The sequence below is a fragment of the Diceros bicornis genome, chromosome 25 (genome assembly GCF_020826845.1).
Source record: "Diceros bicornis minor isolate mBicDic1 chromosome 25, mDicBic1.mat.cur, whole genome shotgun sequence".
NCBI classification, from domain to species: Eukaryota; Metazoa; Chordata; class Mammalia; order Perissodactyla; family Rhinocerotidae; genus Diceros; species Diceros bicornis.
In genome coordinates this window covers 42,487,432-42,514,454 of record NC_080764.1, presented here as the reverse complement: position 1 = coordinate 42,514,454, position 27,023 = coordinate 42,487,432, and the positions used below count along the sequence as shown (strand labels likewise).

Here is a 27,023-nt window from a genome sequence, read left to right as displayed (position 1 = left end):
CCCATTAGGATTGCCATTATCAAAAAACCAGAAAATAACAAGTGTTGGTGAGAATGTGGAGAAATTGGAACTCTTGTGTATTGCTTGTGGGAATGTAAAATGATGCAGCCTCTGTGAAAAACAGTATGGCAGTTCCTAAAAAAATTTAAGATAGGATTACCATATGATCCAGCAATCCCAGTTCTAGGTATTAACCCAAGAGAATTGAAAGCCAGGACTTGAACAAATATTTGTACACCCATGCTCATAGCAGCATTATTCACAATAGCCAAAAGGTGGAAGCAATCCAAGTGTCCATTGACTGATGAGTGGATAAAAAACAATTGGCATATGCATATAATGGGCTGTTATTCAGCCTTACAAGGGAGGCAAATTCTGACACACCCTATAACATGAATGAACCTTGAAGACATTATGCTGAGTGAAATAAGCCAGTCACAAAGGACAAATATTGTATGATTCTTTTTCTGTGAGGTACCTAAAGTAGTCAAATTCATAAAGACAGAAAGCAAAATGGTGATTGCCAGGGGCTAGGGGGAGAGGAGAATGGGGAGTTAGTGTTTAATGGGTATGGAGTTTGGTTTGAGAAAACGAAAAATTCTGGAGATGGGTGGTGGTGATGGTGGCATAGCAATATGAATGTACTTAATGCCACTGAACTGTACACTTAAAAAATGGGTAAAATGGTAAATTTTATGTTATGTATATTTTACCACAATAAACAAAGAAAAACAGACAGTGGGCTGGACTTGGCCCACAGACCATAGTTTGTGGGTTCCTGATCTGTGTGAATGCTTGTTTCATACCAATTCAGTAGCAGTGTGCCCATGTGCAAATTAGTTATCCTAAGTTGTGGTTTTCTTTTAGGAATAGTATCTGCCTTATAGAGTTGTGGTAAGAGTAAGTGAGATAATGCAATATTTGCCAAACTCCCTGATGATAAGGATCCTGTGGAGTGCTAGTTAAAGCGACAAGGTTACCAGCTCCAGCACAGACCCAGTGAATCAGAGTCTCCTGGGGGAGGGGGGGCGGGGTCTGGGAAGCTGAACAAATGCTAGGAAAGTTTGGGAAGCACTGAAAAAATGCACTGAAACACTTAGCACGACCCCTTGCCCTAGTGAGTGGTCAATAAATAAGCGTAGCTTTTTTTTTTTTGCTGAAATTCCTAGCTCCTTTGACCTAATTTCCGTATTAGAGACTTTTGCTATTATGCTCCCTTTTTTTTTTTTTTTTCCTAAAGTCTAGGATATACTTTGAATTTTCACAAAGGATACGAAAGTTCATTCTACAGGCTGTTGGACAGCAAGCCTGATGCCAGGAAAGATTCTCTAAGACACATTATTGAAGGTGTCATTTATAAAGAATGAGAAAATGTGCCTCCCTAAGTCAAAGGTTGCAAACTGGAATGCCCAGTGGGGCCAGGCCGTAACTTACATAGTTGAAGCAGGTCCTGTTGGAATTGTGTAGAACTAAAGAGTGCCTGGCATTTTGGAAGGGAGCATTGTATGCCCATTGTATTCCATTGTATGGAATTGTGTTCCACTCACCTCCTGCCCTTTATTGCTGTATACAGCTTTCCAAGAGAAGATGGAAATCTGAACTTTTAAAATGTTATTAACCTAATTTGATTATTTTTCTTAGCCTATTGGCCTCCAGGTTCCCACCATGGACAAATTCATTCAATGATGATTAAGCTCTCGTTTCTCTGGCTGAGTCTTAGAGGTAAACGACCAGTGAAGGAGAAGCCCTTGCTTCTCCGGGAACCGGAAGGGAGAGGGAGCAGTGAAGATCAGGCCCAGCTCTGGTGGACAGGAATTCGAGCTGGGGTGGTGACAGTGGTGGGTGAGTGCAGTGGCAACACTACAGAAAGACTGTTCCTCGGTTAGAAGGCCAGGCTGCTCTGTTTGGCACAGTCTTCTTTGTTGAAAGATGCCCTAATGCCTAACCCAGCCCCATCTGCTTACCCTGGACAGGGCCCTTGCAGGGATCCAATGCAAGCATATCAAAGTTTGGGAGCTCACTAACATTTCATGCCCTGGCAGAGGTGGAAAAAGCCTCAATTGTGAGGCCACCTGGGGGCCGCCTGGAGCTAGGGTCTGGAATGAGGAGGTAACTGTGTAACTTTCTTCGTTGTTCACAATACTAAAAATTAGGACTCCTAAACATCTTTAGTTCCCAGTATAGATTGGTCAATTTATCCATACTTGTGGCTGAGTTAAAGAGCTTTAAATAGCCTATGTTTAATTCTTTTGGCCAGTTTAGAAGGCATTTTGCAACAATTGGGAGTCAGCATATTTCGCCAAATCAATTAATGTAGGTACCTTGTTTCCCTTTTTCTTTCTTTCTTTTTTTGACAGTTATTGGTCTGGCTGTTCAAAATAACTCAATGGTCACTGTATGTCTGACTTTTAGGCAGACATTTGGTGAAGTCCTTCATAATAGCCTTTTGGAGAAGAGTAGAAATATAAGTTGTGCAATAGGACAAGCAGCCTTTTGTTTTTTTTTAATTGATGTTTTAATAGTTTTTAAAATTGTGAAGTTTGGGGTTGTCCATTTTTGTTTGTCCATCACCATATATGTGACTCCCTTCACCCCTTGTGCCCACCCCCCACCCCCACTGCCCCTGGTACCACAGTCCAGTTCTCTCTGTCCGTGTGTTGGTTTATATTCCACATATGAGTGAGATCATGCACTGTTTGTCTTTCTCTTTCTGGCTTATTTCACTTAACATAATACGCTCCAGGCCCATCCATGTTGTTGCAAGTGGGACGATTTTGTCTTTTTCATGGCTGAGTAGTATTCCATTGTGTATACACCACAGCTTCTTGATCCGGTCGTCAGTCGAGGGCCACTTGGGCTGCTTCCACTCCTTGGCTATGGTGGGTAATGCGGACAAGCAGGCTGTTTATCAGGGGCGTCGATGGAAAAAGGAAGACCCGCTTGTCAAATTCGTGGATAAAGCTTGGCAAGATGACTGACATACTAAGCAATGGAATTGAGATCCAAGATTTCTATGGAGTGAGTCCTGAGCCTAAGAGAATGGACTTGATCAGGGACTATTCTAGTTACACTGAGAACATGCAGCTTCACGTGTGGCCATGCTGGTTGCTCTGCCAGGAATACCCTCTTGATCACTTCCCCACTGCAATTATTTCCTTGGCTACCTTCTTCTTGCTCTTTGAGACTCAGCTTGAGAGTTGCTGTCACTTGTGAGCCACTTCTCAACCTCTCCCCACCCGGGTTGACTGAGGATTCTTTGCTGAACCCCAGTAACACCATTATGCTTGCTTCTTTTATAGCTCTCATCACACTGTGAGAAAATCAGACTGTTTGCTTCTCTTCTCTCTCTCTCCTCCTCAACTCTGACCTTTTGAAGTCAGAGACCTTATTTCTATAACCTTAGCTCTAATAATAATGCCAGATAAAACTAGGTATTTAATATCTTTGTTGAATGCATGAAATGACCTAAACCTTGCTAAAAAGTAAAACAAAAAAAGAAACAAACACCCAATTGCACAATTATAGGAGAAGGGAAATATGGTTTAGAAGTATCACGTAAAACTTCATTTTATAAGTAGTGGCTGGATGTCAAGGAGACTAATGTAAACTTGTCTGTCTTGGTAAGAATCACTGTGTTTAGAATGATGAGGGGAATAAGCTTGGTGTCCTCTGGGCAGACCCCACTTACAGTCACATGATAGTCATCTCTGGTCACCATGCTTGAAAAGAGACATTTACCAGTAGGAGTGTGTTTAGCAGCTTGGAGAAAAGATGACTCAGGCAACTTGATAACTAATTTCAAATATTTGAGTAATATTGTGAGAAAAGGGAATAGACTTGCACTTTACAGATCAAGGGGTAGGGCTGGAACCAACTGGTAAATGTGGCAGGGAAGTAGACTGTGGCTCCCAATGAGGCCCAGAAAGTTGGAAGTCATGACTTCACTACGGTACCACTCTCCCTGATTGTCCTGTCTGGAATAGCTCAGCATCCCTGTGGTTGGCGTGGACAAAGACGATTTAGTGACTGAATCAGGGTTGATATTTTTAAGGGATAGATGTAGGGAAAGAAGTAGGATGTTCTTTGGAGATGTTGGCAAGAGAATGATCAGGGTTTTTTTTGTGGCCAGGGGGCAAAATAAATGTAAAACAAAATTCAAGGATCAGAGCAACAAGAAATTAGTTACCCTCTCATTGTGATAGAAAGCTAAACACAAAGTCCCCCATGTAAATTCCTAAATTGTTTCTGATTAGCTGCTGTTTTGTGCTGTGAAGGACATTTCTGTATGACAGAGGCTGCTCTGATTTAGTGCTGGAAAAAGCCTCATGCTGGCGGCGAATGCAGGACCTGCTATATATTGACTGTGGGGCTTTGGGCAAGTTCCTTAGCATCACTGCATCTCTTTCTTCACTTGTGAAATAGGGACCAGAGTACCTACCACAGGAGTATCCTTCGAGGTCATATGATATTTTCCTTGCTGAAATGCCTACTATTGAGCTTAGAGTTCAGCAGGCTATGCGTTAATATTCACTGAATCAGAATCATGGAACTGTTGTTTTAAAAAGAGCTGATATGGTGAATCTGTAGGTAATGAAATCATGCTACTTTTAAATTTAGATCTCTCATTTTTAAGTTGCTATTTTATATAATGTCTCATGAAAGTTCTTAGGTGCACCTTCTTTTTCCAAACTTTTTATTCTTAAAGGCTTGGAGAGTCACATGTAGTTGCAAGAAGTAATACAGAGATCCCATATACCTTTGATTCAGTTTCTCCTCATGGTACATCTTACATAACCATAATGCAGTATCACAACTGAGAGATTGCCATTGATACAAGCCATCAGTCTTATTCATATTTTTCCAGCTTTACATGCATTCATTGTGTGTGTGTGTATTTAGTTCTATGCGGTTTTGTCATATGTGTTCGATTTGTGTGAAACCACCACAGCCAAGATACAGAGCAGTTCCATCACAAGGACTCCTCGTGCTACCGTTTTATAGACACATCCACTTACCTCCTTCTGTCAGACTCTGGTAGCCGCTAATCAGTTCTCCATCTCCATAATTTTGACATTTCAAGAATTTTATATAAATGGAATCACACAGTATGTAATCTTTTGAGATTGACTGTTTTTCACTCAGAACAATTTCTTTGAGTGTCATCCAAGTTGTTGCATGTATCAACAGTTCATTCCTTTTTATTGCTGAGTAGTATTTAATGATTTGTACCATAGTTAGTTTACCTTTTCACTCATTGAAGGACATTTTTTTGTTTCTAGTTTTTGGCTATTGAGAATAAAGCTTCTATGAATATTTGTGTATAGATTTGTGTGTGTGTGTGAATCTAGGTTTTCATTTGCACTTTATTTTGTTAATTAATTAGTTTGAGGTACTTAATATTTTAGCTAATGAATAAGGAAAATACATAAATTAGCAGTGAAAGGAGATTCTGTCTTTGTTGGAGGTATTCCACTTGGTCAAAATAGAATAATTTTGACATTTATGTCAGTGAATGTAATTAACTAATATAGCCTGACACACAGGAGCTTGTATATTGGCTACATATATACCTAGTGTATTAACACCATGTAACTATGCCAGCTGCTGGTTAAAATGCACGGCTGTATTTACACAAGAAAGATGTCTATATGCCAGTAAAACACATTTGCTTGTAAACTGTCTCCCCAGCAACACCCTCTTCCAATTGTGACATGTGCTAGAATTTAATGCCTTATTACAAATAAGTACAAAGATTTGTACAATTTCCTCTATGCATCCCCTTTCCCCAACTCAGAATGCACAAAAGTGTTAAATAAAATCCTTGGCACATGTCCAGACCACATCAATTCTTACTTATCTAGTGTCATTAAAAGAGAAGCTCTTTGCATAGATAATAATTGGTAAAGTTACAGTAACTAAATAATTATTAAATTATATTAGCAAATTCATATATAGTGTTTACTATATACCAATCACTGTTATATGCTAATGTTGCTTATTAATGTGAACTAATCTCCACTAAGACCCTATCATGTCTGCACTATCAATATGCTTATCTAACAGCTAGGAACACTGAAGTGCAAACAGTGATCAAGTAACTTTTCCAAGGCTCACACCTAGTAATTGGCGGAACCGAGATGGACTCACAGTCTTGTTCCAAAGTCCTTCCTTTAACCACTGTACCCTTTGCAAGATTAGAATCAGTAAATCCAAATAAGCCAACACACAAAAATATTTTAATTAAAATTTGGGTTCTGTATTCTTCACTTGTCAGAATGAAACAAGAACTTATAACTTTCTGTCAACTAAACTAAATTATTAAAGAAATGTGGTATCGTGGGCATTTATAGCTAAAACCTAAGTGCTGTTCACCTTAGACTCAGACACATCAGGGCAGGTTCACTCAGAGTCTGTTTGGCAGAAGGTCTGAGAAAACTCTTAAGAAGGAACTTGTTCCAAGAGAAGAGAGATTTAACAAGCAAGCTTGGTAATTGGAAGTGAGGACCAATTTTGAGTACAACATGCTGTCTGCTGTTGAAATTTGCTTTTCAGTGTGATGCCCATGAATTCATCTCTATGAGATGACTGAAGACAAAAATGGAAAAATCCATTTTCACTAAAAACTTAGTAATATATCAAGACAGTAGGCAACATTACATTGGTGCCCATTAAAAAAAAAGCATGGTACAAAAAATGGAGGGTTGAATGAGGTGGGTACAGGAATCTGAAACTTTGATACATGTAGGGCACTGACATATTAACAACACTTGTAGCTTCAGCCAAACCTAGCACTATGGGAACAGTCAGCATCTTTCATGGCAGCACCTGGAAAAATCCAATGTCTGAGTCTCTAGCTCTGATATCTGGGGTCAGTTTTTTCACCAGTGGCACGAGGCAGTGCTTTGTCATTAGGATTTGGTGCGCTTGGCACCGAAATCAGCACCACGGACAGCAGATGCTGGCAGTGCACTGGGGCACCACCCTCATAGGGCTTCACAGTCAGTGGGAGGTTCAGCACTAGACACCCCAAAAGGGTACTAAACATGTGTGGGGAAAATGGTGGGCACCAGGTGGAAGCAGAAAGAATATGTTTCTGTTCATTTGAGAGGAACCTCAAATGCGCATTCTCAGAAAAGTTTGGGGATAGGGAATGGGAGGTTTTAGAGAATAGAGGTTCTATAAAAGAAGATAGGGCTACAGCTAGATGTTCATCACTATTAATGTGACATCATTATTATTATTTGTGTGATTCTGGCACACTGATATTAGCAAGGGAAAATCCTGGTTATAAATGTAGTTGCCTTCTCTAAGAATAGGTTAGGAAGCTTTTTGTCTTGTATATTTTTAATATAGTCTTGACTAAAGATAGAAGGAAAAGTGTCTTTTAGATGTCGAGCTCAATGGTATAACGAATGAAAATGTGTTTGGATTCAGGAATAGTACTCTATATTCCCTTTTATTTTTCCCAAAGTATGAGAGAGATGAAAAGTACATACTCACAATCAGCATTTTCCCATGATTTAGAGAATTCTTTAGAAGATGGTTAAGTAACAGGAAGTGTTCTGGTTCTCTGTTGCTGCATAACAAACAATTCAATCTTAGCGGTATAAAAAACTACCCTTTCATCATGCTGTGGATTCTGTGGTTAAGGAATTCAGACAAAGCATGGCCAGATGGCTTATGTATCAGTTAGGGTTCCACCAGAGAAACAGAGCCGGTAGGATGTATGTATATTAAGAAACTTATTACAAGGAATTGGCTTGCGTGATCCTGGGAGCTGGCTAGGCTGGTCTGAAGTGTGCAGGGTAGGCCATCCAGAAGGGCAGGCCATCTGGAAGGGCAGGCCGTCACGAAGGGCAGGCTGGAAACTCTTGGGCTGGGGCTGACGCTGCAGTCCACTGGTGGAATTTCTTCTCCCTCAGGGAAACCTCTGTTTCTGTTCTTAAAGTTCTGTTCTTAAAGCCTTTCAACTGATTAGATTAGGCTACCCCAGATTATCCAGGGTAATCTCCTTTGCATCAAGTCAACTGATTGTAGATATTAACCATAGCTACAAAACTACCTTCATCGCCACACCTAGATTAGTGTTGGATTGAATAACTGGGTACTGTAGCCTAGCCAGGTGGACATATAAAACTGACCGTTACAGTTTGTCCCTGCTCTGGAATGTCTGGGAATTCAGCTGCGAAAACTCAGATGGCTGGAGTAGTCTAGACTGCTGGGGAGCCATCAGGAGACTTCTTTGCTCCTGGGTCTGGTCCCTGACTTAAAGGCTCGGCTGAACCTGTCATCTGGAGTCCCTACCCGTGGCCTCTCCATCTGGCTGGGCTTCTCAGAGCATGGTAGCTGAGTTCAGAGAGGAAGCATGCCGCCAGGAAGTGCCCTGAGAGGAGGAGTGCGGGAGAACCCAGCAGAGGCTGCGTGGCCTTTCCTGTCCTAGCCTCTGAAATCATGCAGCGTCACTTCTGCACATTTTATTGATTACAAACACATCACAAAGGCTAACCCAGATGCAAGAGGAGAGGAACTGGACTCTGCCCTTGATGGAGGCATAGCAAGGTCACATTGCATGCGAGCGTGTAGGATGGAGGATATTTTGCAGCCATCTTTGGAAAATACAATCTGCCACAGGCAGATTGAACAACGTCTCTGCCGATTGGGATGAAAGAAATGTTTAGAAGTTAAGTAACTGTTCGCCAGCTCACCTCAGACACTCAAGAATGGCAGAATTTAATAGCATTAGAAATTGATTGCTGTAAATATATTGCTCTTTCCTCACATTCAAAGGCTTATCACGTTAGAAGCTTATTATTAAAAATGTAACAAGTTGGGACTGGTATGGGACTACTCCACTCAACTTCAGTGACCTCTGGGAGTGAGGCAGATATTGGAAACTATATTAATGATCTATTGCTGTGTAACAAATGACAACATATTTCGTGGCTTAAAATAACACACACTTCTTATCTTACAGTTTCTGTGACTCAGGAGTCTTGGCCTGGCTTAGCTGGGTCTTCTGTTTCAGGGTCTCTCACAAGGCTACAATCAAGGTTGTTGGTCAGGGCTGGGGTCTCATCTGAGGCTTGACTGAGGAAGGAGCCTCTTCCAAGTCCATGTGATTGTTGTGAAGATTTAGTGTTTTGTGGGCTGTTGGACTGAGAGTTCCAGTTTCTAGCTGACTATTTGCCAGAGACCACCCTTAGTTCCTTGCCATATGGGCCTCTCAGATGGAAGCTTGCTTCATCAAAGCTAGCAAGGGAGAGTCAATGGAGAGAGTCTGCCAGCAAGATGGAAGTTACAATGCTGTGTAACAAAATCATGGACATGACAGAGCATCGCCTTTGCTAAATACTGCTGGTTGTAAGCAAGTAACAGGTTCCCCTCACACTTAAGAGAGGGAATTACACAAAGGTGTGAATATCGGGAGGTGGGGGTAATTCGAGGCCATTTGTCTGTCCATCACAGAAACGTTAGATGCAATTGCTGGAGCTTGGGAGCAGTCCTCTGTCCCTGATCACAGTCTCTGTGTCAGGAGCATTTGATATAAAGGTGGGGGTGGGAGTCCAGTCCAAGATGATAAGCAATTCCCAGCTGATAGGTGAAACACAGTAGTGGGAAATGCATAACTCATTTGGAATTCTAGGGGGCCAGACAGATAGGTAGCGAGAAAGTCAGACTAATAGACAAGCAGTTGACTTCAGGGAAATGTTTCAGTTACACTTGACAGGGGTTAAGGGGCAGATTCTGGTTCCTGGAAGGACACTGACAAGAGTAAGCCAGAGAAACCACATTTTTATAGGAACTGTGGATCTGAGTAACTTACTGAAGTGGAAAATTATCTCTAGGGGAACAAAGCAAAGGCCCATTTAGCAGGATTGCAGAGTAAGGGATTTTAAAATATCTAAGTTCCCACTGAGGCTTAGAATTCTGTGAGGCCAGGGAGAATGTGTCTTTGGACGTATCAATAAATATATTAAATGTTGATTGTAGGAGGTGACAGAGTGGGGAGCTTGCTCCTCTCTGGGAGGGAAAGAACCTATGGGCTCTCTGCCACAGCAGAGGCTCTCCAAGGAACCTACTTTCCAAGGAACTATGGCTCTCCAAGGACCCCATGCAGTACCTGTGTGTGAGGCAGCAAGATGGTCAGATATGGGGGTGACTGGCTGCCATACTGTGTAACTGCAGGTGGAGGCAACAGGTAGCCAGAGAGTGGATGCCTACCTCTACATCTTCTCAACTCACACTCCTTCTACTCTGTTTGCTGGACCACAAGCTGAAAGTGGCCCATTTGGACTCCATTTTTACCATCTAAATGCATTGATCTAACATTGTTAGTTAATCTGGTTCTTATTTTTAAAGATAAAGGTCTTTCAATATAAATTCTTTCCTGATTCCCAAGACTAGAAAAACACCTGGAAGCTGTCAAACTCTTTTCTGGCACTTTGAAAGGCACAGAATTGTCTATGCAGTCCCACTCTGCATCAGACACGAAGGTAGAAAACCTGGAGTGTCTTCTAGGTACTCATACACAGTGAAAAATTTTGGAAATGGACACAATTACCTATTACAAAGTCCAGGCATAGCCTTCCAGCATCCTCAGTCCAAAGCATTCACCAGACCTAAACAAATGAAATTGAATAGCTACTCCCAGGTGATGTCAGATGGAAAAAAATGACTGAGAACCACTTTTGACTTTGGCTTTCCTTGAAAAGTAAAGCATATTTTATGGAAAGAGAAGCTTTCTGATTGTGTCTAAATAAAATTTCTGCATGAGTTCTTTGTGGTGGTAGATAATCTGTATGGCTTGGACACTTACCTGTGGTTGGTAGTTCTTCAGTAATTTAGTGGTAATAGCTCTTAAGGCATGAATGCTGAGACACCCAGTTTCTCAGAATGGTTTGTTTCTCTAAAATATAGCTTTATATTTATATCCCTTTTTCAACTGTACATAATACCATTTTCTATTTAGATATAGATGTCCTGTTTATTTTTAAAGGATTTTTATTTTATTGAAGTATAACATATATACCAATATTTGCACAAATTATAGATGTACAGCTGGACAAATGATCATAAAGTGAATACCTCCAGGCAAGCATTATTCAGATCAAGAATTAGAATATCACCAGGATCCAATTGTTGTGCCCTCTTTTCTCCACAAAGAAACCACTACCTGGACTTTTAACATTATCATGTGTTTGTTTTGCCTGTTTTTGTACGTTATGTAAGTGAAGTCTTACAATATATACTCTTTTGTAGCTGTATGGTATTCTGTTGTATAAATATAATACAAATTATTCATCCATTCCGTTATTTGATGGAAATATCAGTAACTTCCAGTTTGGAGTGATTATGAATTATGCTGTTCTGCACATTCTTCTACATGGCTTTTGATATACCTTTCTGTGGGGTATATACCTAAGTGTGGGATTGCTTGGTTATAGGGTTTGGGTAGTTCAGCTTTAGTAATACTCCCAAACCCATTTCTAAAGGGGTTGTACGAACTTATACTCCCACCAGGAAAGGCTTTGAGGGGAAATTGGGCTCACCTCTCCATCCCTTCCTTCTCTCTTGGATATTTGTCCCTCAAACCCTCGCTGCTTTGGGACTTCTCATATGCCGTCAATCAAATCTTTAAAAATCTTTTGTCTAGGTTTTTTAGTTCTCCCCTACCCCAGGAGGTTTTTCTGCAGCAGTCTAATCCACTATTACTAAAAACTGAAATCCATTATGGATGTCCTTGAAACCTCAGAAATAGTAAAAGCCAACTTTTATTTTATTCTCCTTAAAAAAGGAAATAAATGAGTGAAAATTAGATAGACAAATGAGTGTAAACAGAGACACAGATAAGAGGGAATAGCATACATAGAGAAAAGAGCATATTGTATGCAAGGAATCTCAGTAATTTAACATTGTTGGATCATAAATTGTGAGATGGTAGTAGAAAAATTATAGAAGTCGTGTTATAAAAGACCTTAATGCCATACTAAAGAGCTTGGATTTTTATCTGAACACTATGGGGAATTGTTGATCATCTTAGTGCAGGAAATAATAGGATCAGATTTTAATTTTCCTAAATATATGTTGAAAGCAGTATGGGAATGTATTTGTGGGGCCATGACTGGACTCTAGATAATTAATCTCATAAAAAGGCACAAAAGAAAGGATGGGGCCTAAATTAGAGAAAAGGCAACAGAATCAATATATGCTTGGATGGTTAAGTCTGTAAAGAGAATGAAGAGGAAAAAGTGAGAAATGACTGCATGGTTTCTTGCTTGAGTGATCAGGTGGGTGATGGGGTCAATAGCTGACACACGGAATACAGCAGGGGGAGGTCTCTTGGGTGGGGAAAGAGGGAAAATAATGACCTCACTCTGGACAATGTTGATTTCCAGGTGCCTTTGGGAAGTATATAGGCACATGCAGGAGTATGGAGCCTGAAGATATCATTAAGGGCTGGAGATGAATAAGATTTGGGAGTTATGAGTCTGTGATAGGTAGTTGTAAAAACCGCAAGATCAATTAGATGACTCAGATGAGACAATTCATGTAGAGTGAGAAGGAAGATGGGCCAAAGACAGAACAGCAACATAAGAAGGGCAAGCAAAGGAAAAGGGATAATAAAGGAGATCAAGGAAGCATTATCAGGAAGTCGGAGGACAACCAGGGCAGAGAAATGCAATCAAACCAGTGGGACACGTACTTTAAGGAGGGAGAGATTATAAGTATTGAAGTTGGAGAGAGGATTTCCGGATAACAAATGTGTTCATTATATTTGGGCATTAGAACCTCATGACTTCAGTTGAATAGAAGGGAAAGAAACCAGGTCGTAGTGATCTGAAACACGAATATACCTTACTCTCCAGATGTTTAGATGAGACGGAAAAGAGAAAATTGTCAGGGTAAGAGAGACAGAAGGGTCAAAGGATATTTTTTAAATGATGGGGGATGTTTAATGCACATGGACTGGAGAGGTAGGGCTGTAGCGAGGAAGGAGGAACTGGGCTGATCTTGAGAGGTCAGAAGAGGGTTAACAGATGGAGAAAATTTGAAGCTGTAGTTAGAGATTTTAGAAGACTAGCAATTCTGAAATGCAGGGTTCTTTGCTTTCTATGTAATGCTTTTCTGAAATATTTGAATTTTTATGGTAGCATGTATTATTCTCATAATCAGAAAAAGCAATAAAGATTAAAATAAAGTTGCAATGAAGCATTAGATTTTCTGTAAAGATTTAAGAAAATCAAAGTAAGAAAAGTCCTCAAAATATGAAATCAGATCATTGTATTATTCTCCTTGTATATTTATTATTTAAATGAAAAACACTTATTTGAAAACCAAGAATTTGTGCTGTTTGTGCAGGGCATCAGTCTGATTTTTTGTAAGTCAATAAAGGAGCATTCCTCTGAAGGCAAAATAGTTTCCTAAATATCTACATCACGTAATTCATTAGGAAATACTCTCCTAGGAAGACTGCATTGAGGCATTTAATCATTTATTATTTTCTTTCTCTGAATGATATTTGTGTTATTATTTGGAGCATAATTTGCTTGATTCAGTACTATGTTTAATAATTCCAAAAATAACCAATTGATTCTGGCAAAAATTTGACAAAGGAAAGGATTTGGCAGAGAGAAATGTTCTACTTCCTGAATTAGTGCCTTGGACCACTCAATCATTTTCCTCCCCTTTGCTAGATTGTCCCTTTTGGTCTAGCTCAGAAGCTAGAAAATGAAAAATGAAAAATAGCAAACTGTCCATTATAACTGAGTGATGGAAAAAAGCAAGATGCTTCAGTAAAGCCACAGAATATTATAAAATCATGCAAAATTCTGAGGCCTCCTTCCCTTTGTTCTTTCCTCTTTCCTCTTTCCTGCATCGAGTGGAGTTGGGGCAGAATATCCAATGTAGCACTGAGCAGGGTACTAAGAAAACTGTACTAAGTCAGTAGCTGTCAGGTATGGTGCAATCTGATCCAGTCTTTGCTATTCTGAGATGGATAACGTGATTCCTCCGTGTTTCCTGTATCCAGGTTGGCAAATAGGCTTCATTTTGGCTGCAACTCTGATCAATTGGTCCTGGCTGCTTGGGGCACTATAATGAATGGGCTGGAGGCAGAAAGAATGTTGTGATGGCGATAATGTCTGCCACGGGCAGGTGAGGTAGTAGTAACCCGGAAAATGAAAAGTAAAAATGACAGAGCCCTTGAGGATGCCATGTAGCGGAAATCCTGCTCATTGGACCAGCACAAGCATATCACAGGCACTGCCTGAGAGGTTTGGGGTCAGGGTTCAAGAAGGGAGGCTAAGAGGAGCTTAGTGGGTAGGAGAGCGTGTGGTGGAAAATTCCCTGGATCTGGGTCAAGCCTTGGTGCTGCTCGTTTCTAGCTCTGTGACCTTGGGCAATTCATTTATTCTTCATCAGCAGTAAAGAATGAGGGCAATAATAATTTCCCTGTCTTTTGTATCAACAAGTGGCTAAAAGGATTAGTTTATTCTATATATAGATGAGATATGACTTTGTAAACTCTCAAGCACTACTCCAATTTTTAAAAATTGATTAGTAATGACACAGTTATGACGCACACAAATAGCATTTATTGCATTTTACATTAAATTATAGTGATCTGAGGGTAATATAACAAGTACTACAAGAGTATAGACAAGAGAGAGATCATTTCCTGCTGCAGAGACTGAGGAAGGCTTCAGGGAGAAAGCAGTGTTTCAGCTGGGCCTCGAAGGTTCGATAAGAATTTGGTAGTTGGAGATAAAAAGACTCTTCTCGGGGAGGAGAAAACTGAGAAAACCAAGGCCTAAAGTGAGTAACAGGCATTAAAATAATAAATAAACCTTGATGTTTACGTGGTGCTTTACGATCTACAATGTGTTTTCAGTGATTGAGAACAACAGTTAATGCAATTGGGTGGTAGCATAGCGTGTGCTATCGGGGCTGGAGAGAGAGAAGGTTGGAGATCCAGGTTAAGGTCATAATACAGAAGAATTTGAAAACTTTCTTAAGAAATTTGCATAGAAATGAACATTCCAGGTAGATAAAAAATGGAATGAATAGAGATTCCAATTCTCAGTTGTCCCAGTGGAACATACATGTGTTTTTTGTCTGTTAATCGGTTGTGTGTTTCATACCTTTTATTTATTTCTCTTTTCTAGGGCACTTTGTGACAACCCGACACTTTGCAAGACTTTAATGGTGCCTTTTGTCCCTAACCTTTCTTCTCTGGTCCTTAATGCCTCATCTGGGTAATTGTACTTCTCATCTGTGCAGGAGGGTTCCAGTCTCCGCTCCACAGGCGTGCGATACTGGCTACAAGAGTCATCTCCCTGCTCTCTCACCACTCCCCTGTTCGGTATCCTGCAGTGATTCTCCATTGCTTTCTGGATAAGGTTCAGACTTCTAATCCTGGCATTCAACTTACCTGGCTGCAAATCACATTTCCAGTCCTATATCCTATTATTCTCTGACATATGCCCAATATTTCAACCATTTTCTCTCTCTCTTCTCAAAACACTTTCATGCTGCTTTGACCTACCCCCATACTCCCTTCCCAGACATCCAAGTGGTACCCATCATTCAAGAGTGAACTCCAATGCCAGTTCCTATATGAAGTTTTCCCTGGCCCTCACCTCTGGAAGTGATCACACCTGCCTTTAAATCATAGCAGCTAACACATAAAGCTTGCTATGTGCTAGGCACTCTCCTCAACCTTTTACACAAATTAGTACATTTCATCCTTGCAACAGCTCCTATAAGGCAGGTATAACTATTGTTCCTATTTTCCAGATGAGAAAACTGAGGCATCTCCTTATCTTGCCCAAGGTTACAGAGCAAATACCCGGCATAGCTGTTATTTGAACCTAGGTACTCTGACATCAATAATTGGATGTTACCTGCTATGTTATGTAGCTTCTTGTGCAGTCTCATAATATTCGGCATCTTCCTATGGCACTTAGTATTTTTAACTTGAATGCTTGTAGATTTACCCTCCTTGTCTGCTCTGCCTGACCCTATGCCTTTAACGCTGGTGAGCCCACTGACTGTCATTGGAAATGCATCCATTAATAGATGATTCTGGTCTTAGATTCAAATCTTTAATCCATTTTGAGTTAATTTTTGTGTATGGTGTTAGATAATGGTCTACTTTCATTCTTTTGCATGTGGCTTGAATGTAAGACCTGGAACCATGAAACTTCCAGAAGAAAACATAGACAGTACACTCTTTGACATTGGTCTTAACGAATTTTCAAGTACCATGTCTGACTGGGCAAAGAAAATAATAGAAAAAATAAACAAATGGGACTACATCAAACTAAAATCTTCTGCACAGCAAAGGAAACCATCAACAAAACGAAAAGACAAACTAACAATTGGGAGAAAATAATTGCAAACCATATGTCTGATAAGGGGTTGATATCCAAAATATGTAAAGAATTCATATATCTTAACAACAAAAAAACTAACAACCCAATTAAAAAATGGGCAAAAGATCTGAACAGACATTTCTCCAAAGACGATATACAGATGGCCAACAGGCACATGAAAAGATGTTCATCATCGTTAACTATCAGGGAAATGCAAATCAAAACTACAATGAGATATCATCTCACTCCTGTCAGAATGGCTATAATTAACAAGACAGGAAACAAGTGTTGGAGAGGATGTGGAGAGAAGGGAACACTCATACACTGTTGGTGGGAGTGCAAACTGGTGCAGCCACTATGGAAAACAGTATGGAGATTCCTTAAAAAATTAAGAACCGAGCTACCATATGATCCAGCTGTTCCACTGCTGGATATTTATCCAAAGAACATGAAAACACAAATGCGTAAAGATGCATGCACGCTTATGTTCACTGCAGCATTATTCACAATAGCCAAGACTTGGAAGCAACCTAGGTACCCGTCAAGGGACGAATGGATGAAGAAGATGTGGTATATATACATAATGGAATACTACTCAGCCATAAGAAATGATGAAATCCAGCCATTTGTGACAACATGGATGAAGCTTGAGGGTGTTATGCTAAGTGAAATAAGTCAGAGGGAGAAAGTCCAATACTGTATGATCTCACTCATAAGTAGAAGACAAAAACAATAATAAACAATCACATGGAGACAGAGATTGGATTGTTGGTTACCAGAGAGGAAGAGGGAAGGGAGGGGGGCGAAAGGGATGATTAGGCACATGTGTGTGGTGATGGATTGGAATTAGTCTTTGGGTGGTGGACATGATGTAATCCATACAGAAATCAAAATATAATGATGTACACCTGAAATTTATATAACGTTATAAACTGATGTTACCACAATAAAAAAATGTTAAAAATAAAAATAAATTTTAAAAAAAAGAGAAGATTCTGGGTATCCTGTTTCTGACAATCACCAAAGTCCTTTTAAAATTGTCCTAGTCTAGCCTTGGTCCTTAGTTCTTGCTCCATTACTGCATTTACTTTACTTTTGCCTTCATTTCATATTTTGCCATTTGTATTTGCTTCTTGTACCTAATGACAAATTTAACTTCTTATATTTTTTTCTTTATTTCTTTTCCTTGCACACGTTTTTGCACATGTTTCTGTCCTCCATGAGTTGCTACTACATCTGGCTTTCAGCCCTAAGATTCTAGGCTAACATGGGCCAACATGGCTGGCACTCCTCCTCCAGCTTTTCTTGGGAGAAAGAGTTAGAAACTACTGGATTATAAGTTCCTAAAGGCAGGGATTGTGTCAGCCTTGTATCCCGCAGAATAAGTAAAGGAACTCAATAATCTTTACTGAATAAAAGGATGAGCGAATGAAAGGGGCCACCATCAGCTTAGTTGTCCTTGACTGCCAGTTGTGCCTTCTCTGATGACTTCTACTCCTAGCCTGTTTCTCATATCCTTTATGTTGAGTTTTGATTCCACCTCAGCTCTCCAAATCTCAGGGATCCTGCTGCGACACAGCTGAGTTAAAACCACAGGTGCTTATTGAATGCCACTATAGGAGGGCACAGAGCGGATATAATGTAAGATGCACATGCTGACTTGGAAATAATTTCACTATTATTGTCTCATTAAGACTCAAATATATAAAAAGTCGTTATATTAAAAATGTTAAGTCAACAGTTTCAGACAAAAGTAGTTATTACAAGGAGGCACATGACTGAGCAACCAGTAATAGGACAGGCAATAATTTTTGGGACAAAGGCAGGGTCACTTCAGGTAGGGATGGCTGACAAAGGATTTCAGAAGAATGTAGAATTTTTTTAAATTTATGTTTTAAATTGTAAAATATAACATAATTTTACCATCTTAACCATTTTTAAGTGTACAGCCAGTAGTGTTAAGTATATTCACATTATTGTGCAGCAGATCTCTGGGACTTTTTTGTCTTGCAAAACGGAAACTCTATACCTATTAAACAACAACTCTCCATTTCCCCTCTTCCCAGGCCCTGGTAATCACCATTCTATTTTCTGTTTCTGTGAATTTGACTACTTTAGATCCCTCATATAAGTGAGGTCATACAGTGTTTGTCTTTTTAAGAAGAATGTAGATTTTGAGCTACGTCTTTCAATATGGGCAGGACTAAACAGACAGATGAAAGGGGCTACATTACATAGGTAAATGGATTAGTATAACGTGAAAGCGGATGTTTGCCTAACATGCACTGAGATAGATAGGAGCTGAGACATCATGTTCCTTATTTATTTTCCTTGGGGCAATTTCCTCTTAGGTTGTGGATATTTTGGCTGCTGTTCACCGTGTATGTCTGTATCTGAATTTACCTGCAGTTCTCAACTCAGAGAGGATCTTAGGGCATCAGGTGTATGAGACTCACTAGTGTAAATTGTGGTCCAGAAGACAAAGAAACACCTGCCTGTGGTCCAAAAGCACGGACATTTGGGATCGTTTGTTTTTACTTTAATGGTGATAGAATGGAGTATTTTGACTTGGTCTTGAAACAAAGATTTTTGTGTTTTTTTCTTTAAAGAACCAAAGCATTATGATGGGAAATCTACATACAGGTATATAATAATGAACACAGGCACATGTATAACAAATTTCAACACGTGTTTTACTTTTGTGTTGCTCTTTTAATCAACAATACTGTGTCATTAGGAATTGGTAAATATTTCTTATCTATGGTTTGCAAGAGACGAGGATCTGACACAGTTCTGCTTCTTTTAGGTGCAGTATGTTCTTGAGTTTTGTGCTTAATCTTACTGAACAGGACATGTGACTCTCCTTGAGTGTTTTGAGGGTAGGCACTATCTCTTACTCATTAAGTCCAGCACATAAGGTAATGCCTGGCACAGAGGAATGCCTCAGTAAATATTTGTTGAATGAATGAATGAATGATGCATATCAGATTTTTCTTCAAGAGAGAAGCTTTATTTCTATGGCGTTCCGTAAACCTTGTTCCTACCCTCTTGCTGTCTCAGGTGAGAGGAAGGATGCTCTCTGGTCCTAGCTCAGCAGAGTGGGTAAGTGACTGTGTCTACTTCTAGCTGGGAAGCCATCAGTGTAGCATTTGTCTCTCAAGAGTATTAACCAGCCAGAAGGCAGGGTTTCTTAGAAAATAAGGTTAGTTGGCTGGCTGTAATGCTAGAGGTGATGCTGTGTGTATAGTGGGAAAAGCTTGACCTTGGAGTCAGACTAATTTAGGTTCACATATCGTATTTTCTGCTTGTTAACTTCTCTGAGGTTCAGTTTCCCGATCTGTAAAATAGAAGTAAGAGTATACGTCCTGCAAGGTTTCAGCAGTATGGTAAGGGGTTAGAGGTAGTAAGCCAAGTGCGATGTCGTCTAGGAGGTCCTAATCAAAATGGTAGCTGTAGCCGTAAAGTCCTGTCAAACCCTTTGATACTCACATTAGGGAACCCCAGTGTCCAGGATTGCTCATAAAAAACAAAGAGGCTGTCTCGAGTCAGTTTAATGACAACGCCAACTGGCATCATCATAGCAGCAACTTCAGGTGGGGATTGTTTGTCCACACTGTTGGATTTCCCGTCCTTGGTAGGGTTTAGGGAAACATACAAGGCTCTAAAGTTCTCATAAGTACACTTTAATGTGTATGTCTTGGCTACTTAAAAACAAAAAATGTGAACTCGCACGCACACTGTGTGTGCATATGCTCATGCACACACACAAAGCCCAGAGAATTTCTCTATTTAATTTATTGTTACTTAATTTGCCATTGTTTGGGAGTACATGAGACATAAGAGACTGATTGCTAAGTCAAATGATATTTTTCTTCAGCAAAATAGCACTGGGTTATGGGCTGCTGTTACTTCCAACTTCTCCTTTTTATTTATCTATTTTTATTGAGGTAACATTGATTTATAACTTTTTACAAATTTCAGGTGTACTTCATCATATTTTGTCTTCTGTATAAACTGCATTGTGTTGACCACCAAAAGTCTAGTTTCCATCCGTCACCATACATATGTGCCCCTTTACCCCTTTCACCCTTCCCCTATCCCCTTTCCCTCTGGTATCCACCAATCTGTTCTCTGTATCTAGGTGTTTGTTTGCTTGTTCATCTTCCACATATGAGTGAAATCATATAATATTTGTTTTTCTCTGTCTGATTTATTTAGCTTAGCATAATACCCTCTAGGTCCATCCGTGTTGTCACAAATGGCAAGATTTCATCTTTTTTCATGCCTGAGTAGTATTCCACTGTGTATATATACCATTTCTTCTTTATCCATTCATCCATTGATGGGCACTTAGGTTGTTTCCGAGTCTTGGCTATTGTGAATAATGCTGCAATGATCATTGCAGCTTCTCCTTCTTGATATTGATATTTACCCAGGAGGTAATCGGTCGACAGAAGAGCTAACCACTTGAGAGGAGAGTGTTTGAGCAAGGGTAGTCCTGTTCTGGTGGTCAGCTGTGAGGCTGGGGAAGAAAGCATTACAGGTGTTTTCCATGGCTGCCAATTTCTCTCATGTCTTGGGTGCCTCAAGCTGGTTTTCTTCTGCCAGTACATTCAGTTTACAAGATGATCCTCGCATGAAATGCTGCGGTTACATTTATGAGAACATATGCAAAATTAAACCACTGACCTAGTAGTCAAATAAAACTTCCCATAAATTATTGAGCTTATTCTTTGCTTTTCTTAAAGCAAACAAGCCCTTTGTCCTTTAATTTTCCAAATAAATGCTCTTGCAACAAGTAGGAGCTTTATGGGTCCAGAAGGGGGACAAGCAACAGAACTGTGGCCTCCCAGGGAGACCAAAGACTGCCCTCTGCTTACTGGACACAGGTGAGGGTTCTCGTGCCTGCCTCTACTAGCACAGGGCTGGCATCTATGGCAGCACCTTGGGCCATTACTTGGTAAATCAGAACCCTGGATAAGTTGGACATAAGGTCTCACAGTGACTTTGACTTCACCCAGGCAGGCCTCAGGTAGAACCTGCTCCATATGCTGACTTATATTAAGCAGATAAAATGCCTTATTTGGCACCAACAAGAGCCTCTGTATTTCTTCGTGGGCAGCACAAATAAAGAAGACACATGTCAGCCTACTTGCTGTTATTTACGATACCGTGGGGAAGAGAGAATGGGATTATAAAATGCATAGAACGTATCTAATAGACTATCCTGTCCACCAACTACACTTTTCACAGAACTTCTAACACATGGCAAAATCTTGGAATTTTATCATTCTGGGCATTTTGGGAGAGTTTCTGTGTTTGTTGTTATCATCATCCTTATTATCAATGGTCTGATGAGCTACCTGGGAGGCACTGTGGCAGGAGCTATGGAGGATACCAAGAAAGAAGTAGGAGACACAATCCTTGCTGGGGACTACACGCCCACCTGGTAATGGTCATAGCTGCCTGGGGGTGGCCTGCAGGGAGGCAGGGGTGGGAGAGGGAGCTTATTGGCTTCTTGAACTCAGATAATGTGGGATTTTGGAACATACCTCGAGCAATCCTATTTTACACAGGATGCGAAAGTCTCTTGGGAGAACATGCTAGGGAAGTGGGGGTGGCTTTGGCCCTGGTGAGTCAGGATTCAATGAAAACCAAAGTGGACAAATATCTAGTGTCAGGCAGTGTATCTCGTGTGTATAGGTGTGGCCATATGCGGCGCCCAGTAGGAAGTTACATTCTGGTGTTTGCCATCTGGCAGCTGAAAGTTCATGCCTGGTTGTTAAGGAATGGCCTGTTTCAAACAGTGTTTTGATTATGAGTCATTCTCAAGTTGTCCTGGGGCTTTCTTTTCCTGCATTTAATTTTCCTTAACATTTCCTACAGCTCTCACAGGAAGATGGAGACGTTTCTATGCCTTTCAGGGCAGGAACTGGTGTGCTCAGGTATAACGGGAGAAATTTTTCCAGCTTTTCTCCCCTAGACCTAACTCTGAACTGACAGGTTTCTTTCTTTGTGTTTTTGTTCTTTTTATCTCAGCACTTATAATACTTTGTTGCACTTATGAGTTTAAACCTCTGTCTACCAGACTATAAACTTCGTGCGGACAGGAACCACATGTCTTTTCACTCCTGTATTCCCAGTGCCTAGCACAGCACCTCGTACACAGGAACCCCCCAGTCAGTATCTGTGAATGAGAATTTAGGAAGCCTTCCCAGAGTATGTGAAAGGGCACACCTGAGCCCCACCCACCCTGATTATTCTTGATAAGTGATATTTCTATATTATGGCATACAATTAAGTATCAGCATAAACTGAGGGAACAAGTGACTCTAAAATCATGATTATATGGTCTCAGTACATTGGTGATAGCACTGCTTTACTTTCGTAGTAAGCTTGATGAATATTAATTAAAGTTTCTCTCCAGAATACATTCCAATTAATGGAAGGGGAATCAACTCTCAGGTGTGTTGGATGCGGGACTAACTGGACTGTTGTTAACATTTCAATTGAAGATTTCACACATGGTTGAAAATCTACTATGTATGCCTTGATAGAATACATGTTTATTATTTTCAGTATTTATTGACTGCCTACTGTGTGCCAAATACTCTCTCTTGGCAGGATGTTTCCCGAATGAGCTCATAATTTACTTCAGGGATTTGGCTATGGATGTAATTTAACATGATTGGACAGAAAAATGACTACATTAATCAAATTGATGTATTTGTAAATTAAAATATATGAATCAGGATTTATGCTCCTATAGTACATTTATTATAATAAATACTGGAAGTCTAGTGCTCGCTTCAGCAGCACATATACTAAAATTGGAATGATACATTGAAGATTAGCATGGTCCTTGCTCAAGGATAACACAAATTCATGCAGCGTTCTGTATTTTTAAAAAATCTGTTAGAAGTCTACATCTAGACGACATTAAATTAATGGATATTTTAATTTTAAAAAAGATCATTTAAAAAATTCACTTTCAAGTTATTTAGCTTATAGGATTTTTCCTAAATCTACCCATAAGTTCAGAACATATTTAACGTGTAGGCTGTGTTTCCTTTGGAATTTGACTATTCTGTAAAATGATTATCCAGTAATTGAAACAGTGCAGAGCTTCCTTGACTTTGAAGCACGTGTATGTTTGGGCACATTTCAGCAGAAGTAGTTCAGCTGATTGTTTTCTTTGCTCTTCTTGTATTAATATTGCAGAATCTTTTTCAATAAGAGAAGCTGGCTGCAATTTCAGCTGTAAAATATGCAAAGAGGAACTTGCAGTGAAAAACAAAATTCTATTTAATTGACCAGAAGGAGGCTCCCTTCCACCTCACTGTATAAAGTTAGACCAAAAGCTTCCAAACTCACTTCTTCCCACGTGGTTCTAATATTCCCCAAGCTATCTCTATCGTTGGTGGTGGTAGGGGCGGCACTCTGAAATTTTCCTAGGGGGAACAGAATTTAAATTTGCATCATGGGCAAGAAGGTTTTAGTGAGTGTAAAGTGCCCTTTTCTTCCACTAGCTCCTTCATATATTTCTCTTCTAGCTGAATAACAATTAATAAAAATGTTAAGATAAAATTCTCCTTGCTAACTTTGGCTATCTCAGCGTTCTTTAGCTTAATTCTTATGGCTTTGTTTTCTCAAGATTGTCCTTGAGTCCAATATAATATTTAAAAAATTAATATTTTGAAATGAATCAGTAAGGTATTTGGATTTTTTTAAAAGTAGAGTTGTTGCCTCTACCTGCCTATCCCTCTTAGTGTCTATGTATCTAAGTAAGAGACACTTCTTCTGTTTATGACAGGGTAATCACGTTCACCCGAAATGCTCTAATTACATTGTATTTAGTAATGAAGACACCACTAGGAGATCCAGAATACTAATCAAAATGTCCAAAATCTTTGGAGAGAAAAGAGGGCTGTGAAGATGCAACCACCACTGTAGGTACACACTCCACCATATGATGTCATGAGATCATTTTGAATCAATTGATTTTTGAGTTGTTCTCCTTCATTGTCAAGGAAGGCAGTTTATGTGGTTATTGCAAAAAATAGCATTGTTGCTCTTTTAAGAAGGCTTGCCCTTTAACGATGGAGCAGATCTGGTTATGAAATACCCAACTGTGACAAATTTTGGAGGAGTAACATCTCAAATAAATTGTCTCCTGGAGATGCTGTTGGAGCCAGTGAACAGCAGAATGATGATGAGTTTATCTGTGCTAATTGCACCTTTGAGGGTTTATTCCTAGACAGGGCACAGAGTAGATTGGTGTTGCACTTCTAACCTCTCCTTGGCATGGAGATTCTGGTTGTGGAGGGCTGTGATAGGCAGAATAATGCCCAATGAAGATATCTACACCCTAATCCCTGGAACCTATTAATATGTTATGTTACGTGGCAAAAGTTTTGCAGAAGTAATTAAGATTGTTGATATTAAGATAGGAAGAATATGATGGGTGGGCCCAATCTAATCACACGATTACTTAAAAGTAGAGAACTTTCTCCAGCTGGAGGAAGATGAAGCAGAAGGAGAAGTCAGAGAATTCCAAGTGTGAGAAGGATTTGATGTGCTGTTGATGGTTTTGAGATCTAAGGGGTCACTTGTGAGCACTGGAGAGAAGCCCTCAGAGCTAAAGACGGCCCCTGGTGGACAGCCTGCAGGGAAACAGAGACCTCAAGCTTACAGCCCCAAGAAACTAAATTCAGCTAACAACATGAATGAGCTTGGAAATGGATTCTTTCCCAGAGCCTTGGATAAGGAGTACAGCCCTGCTGTACCTTGATTTTAGCCTGGTAAAACCCATGTCCGACTTATGCCCTACAGAAACTATGAGATAACAAATTTGTGTTGTTTTAAGTCACTAAGTTTGTGGTAATATGTTACAGCAGCAACAGAAAACTAACTCACAGGAAATATTTCGAAGGAAATGATACTTGTGTTGGATTGTTGCTTTGGTGGTGGACTGCTATAGTGAACCATGCCTCCATAAATTTAGTCCAATGACTCTGGGCTTTAGCGATGGGATATTAACAAATGGGATAAAAACAGAAACTTGACAAATGCATTAGTTTCTTATTGCTGTTTTAACAACTTATACAAATTTACTGGCTTAAAACAAAACAAACATTATCTTATAATTCGGTAGGTCAGAAGACTCACTGGGCTAAAATCAACATGTCAGCACAACCACATTCCTTCTGGAGGCTCTAGGGGAGAATCTGTTTCCTTGTCTTGACCAATCTCTAGAGGCTGCCTGCATTCCTCGGCTCGTGGCCCCTTCCTCCATTTTCAAATCCATCAGTATAACGTCTTCAAATCTCTATTACGCCTGCCTCCCTCTTATAAGGACTCTTGTGACTACATTAGGTCCTTTTGGATAATCCAAGCTAATCTTCCCATTTCACCTTAACTTAATCATGTCTGCAGTCTCTTTTGCTGTGTAAGATAACATATTCACACATTTTGGGGATTAGAGCATGAATATCCCTCGGAGGGGTGGGCATTATACCATCTACCTCAATAAGTGTTTACATGGTGGGTTTATACTCTTGGAATGCTCACTCTTAGAATGCCCCTTCTTGAATCCCGATTGCTATGCTGTGACGAAGTCCAAGCAACCATGTAGAGAGGTCTCCATGGAGAAGAATCAAGGCCTCTGGCCAAAACTCCCAACTGAGCTCCCAGCCATCAGCCAACACCAACTCCCTGCCATGTGAACGAGGCCACTGTAGACCTTCCAGCCAACCCAGTGCCCCAGCCATCACCGTAGAGGCAGAACTGCCTCGTCAACCCACAGAATTATGAAAGATAATTAATGATGGTTGTTATTTTAAGCAAGTTTTGGAGTGGTGTGTTATGCAGTAATGGGTGATTGAAATAACACTGTAGTCCCTTTTATAACTACCTAACGACCTAAAATTGAAGGATTCTGACTAGAGGAAGATGGGTTCTTTTATCACTTGTTCAGATGAAATAGATGACAGAGGTCAAGATATATACAGTCCTTAGCGCAGGGCCTGGCACATAGTAGGTGTTGTAAAAGTATTAATCACCTTTTCCCAAGCAGTCTTTCTGCTGCAGACATTTCCACCTGCCTCCCTATTAAAAGAGAGAGCATTACTCTCTGTTAGAGATGTATTTAATTTGGCATATAACAAAATATAATGTATTATCTGATAATTTTGCTTGGTGGTCCATAATGTAAATTTATAAAGGCTTAACCTGAACAATGTCTGTTTTTGTTCTAAAAATATCGTTTCTCAGAAAATACATCATAACTAAATTTTAGAATACGAAGTGGGGTATTGCAGTTCATATTGTTTAATTCTGCTGTCACATAAGAATCTTAGAATTTTTCTTAGTTTGCTCAATTGCTGTAAATGACTTCTGAAAAAGTAATATAATTATAACTTGTAATGGTAAATGCATTCATAGAATTCATGGAGCAAGCTGAATATGTAACTGTTCATTTGGAGCTGAGCTGATTACCATTTGAAAACAGTTAATGGAGTAGCTTATTAGAATACATTGCAGAGTCATGATTTAATTTCACATCACCTAGAAAAATCTAATACCATGCGTGTTAATGGCAGTTTTGAGGGGCATAAGGATTGACATGTTTTCCTGAGCTAAGCAATATGG

The 27,023-nt window shown here is 39.9% G+C and overlaps 1 non-coding gene across 1 annotated transcript; it reads left to right on the top strand.

The window, feature by feature from the left end:
• The first annotated feature begins 23,173 nt into the window (after positions 1-23,173).
• LOC131421955 (U6 spliceosomal RNA) lies at positions 23,174-23,278 on the top strand. The gene has a single exon (XR_009223995.1). It is a non-coding gene; the product is annotated as a U6 spliceosomal RNA (small nuclear RNA).
• Positions 23,279-27,023: the final 3,745 nt, after the last annotated feature.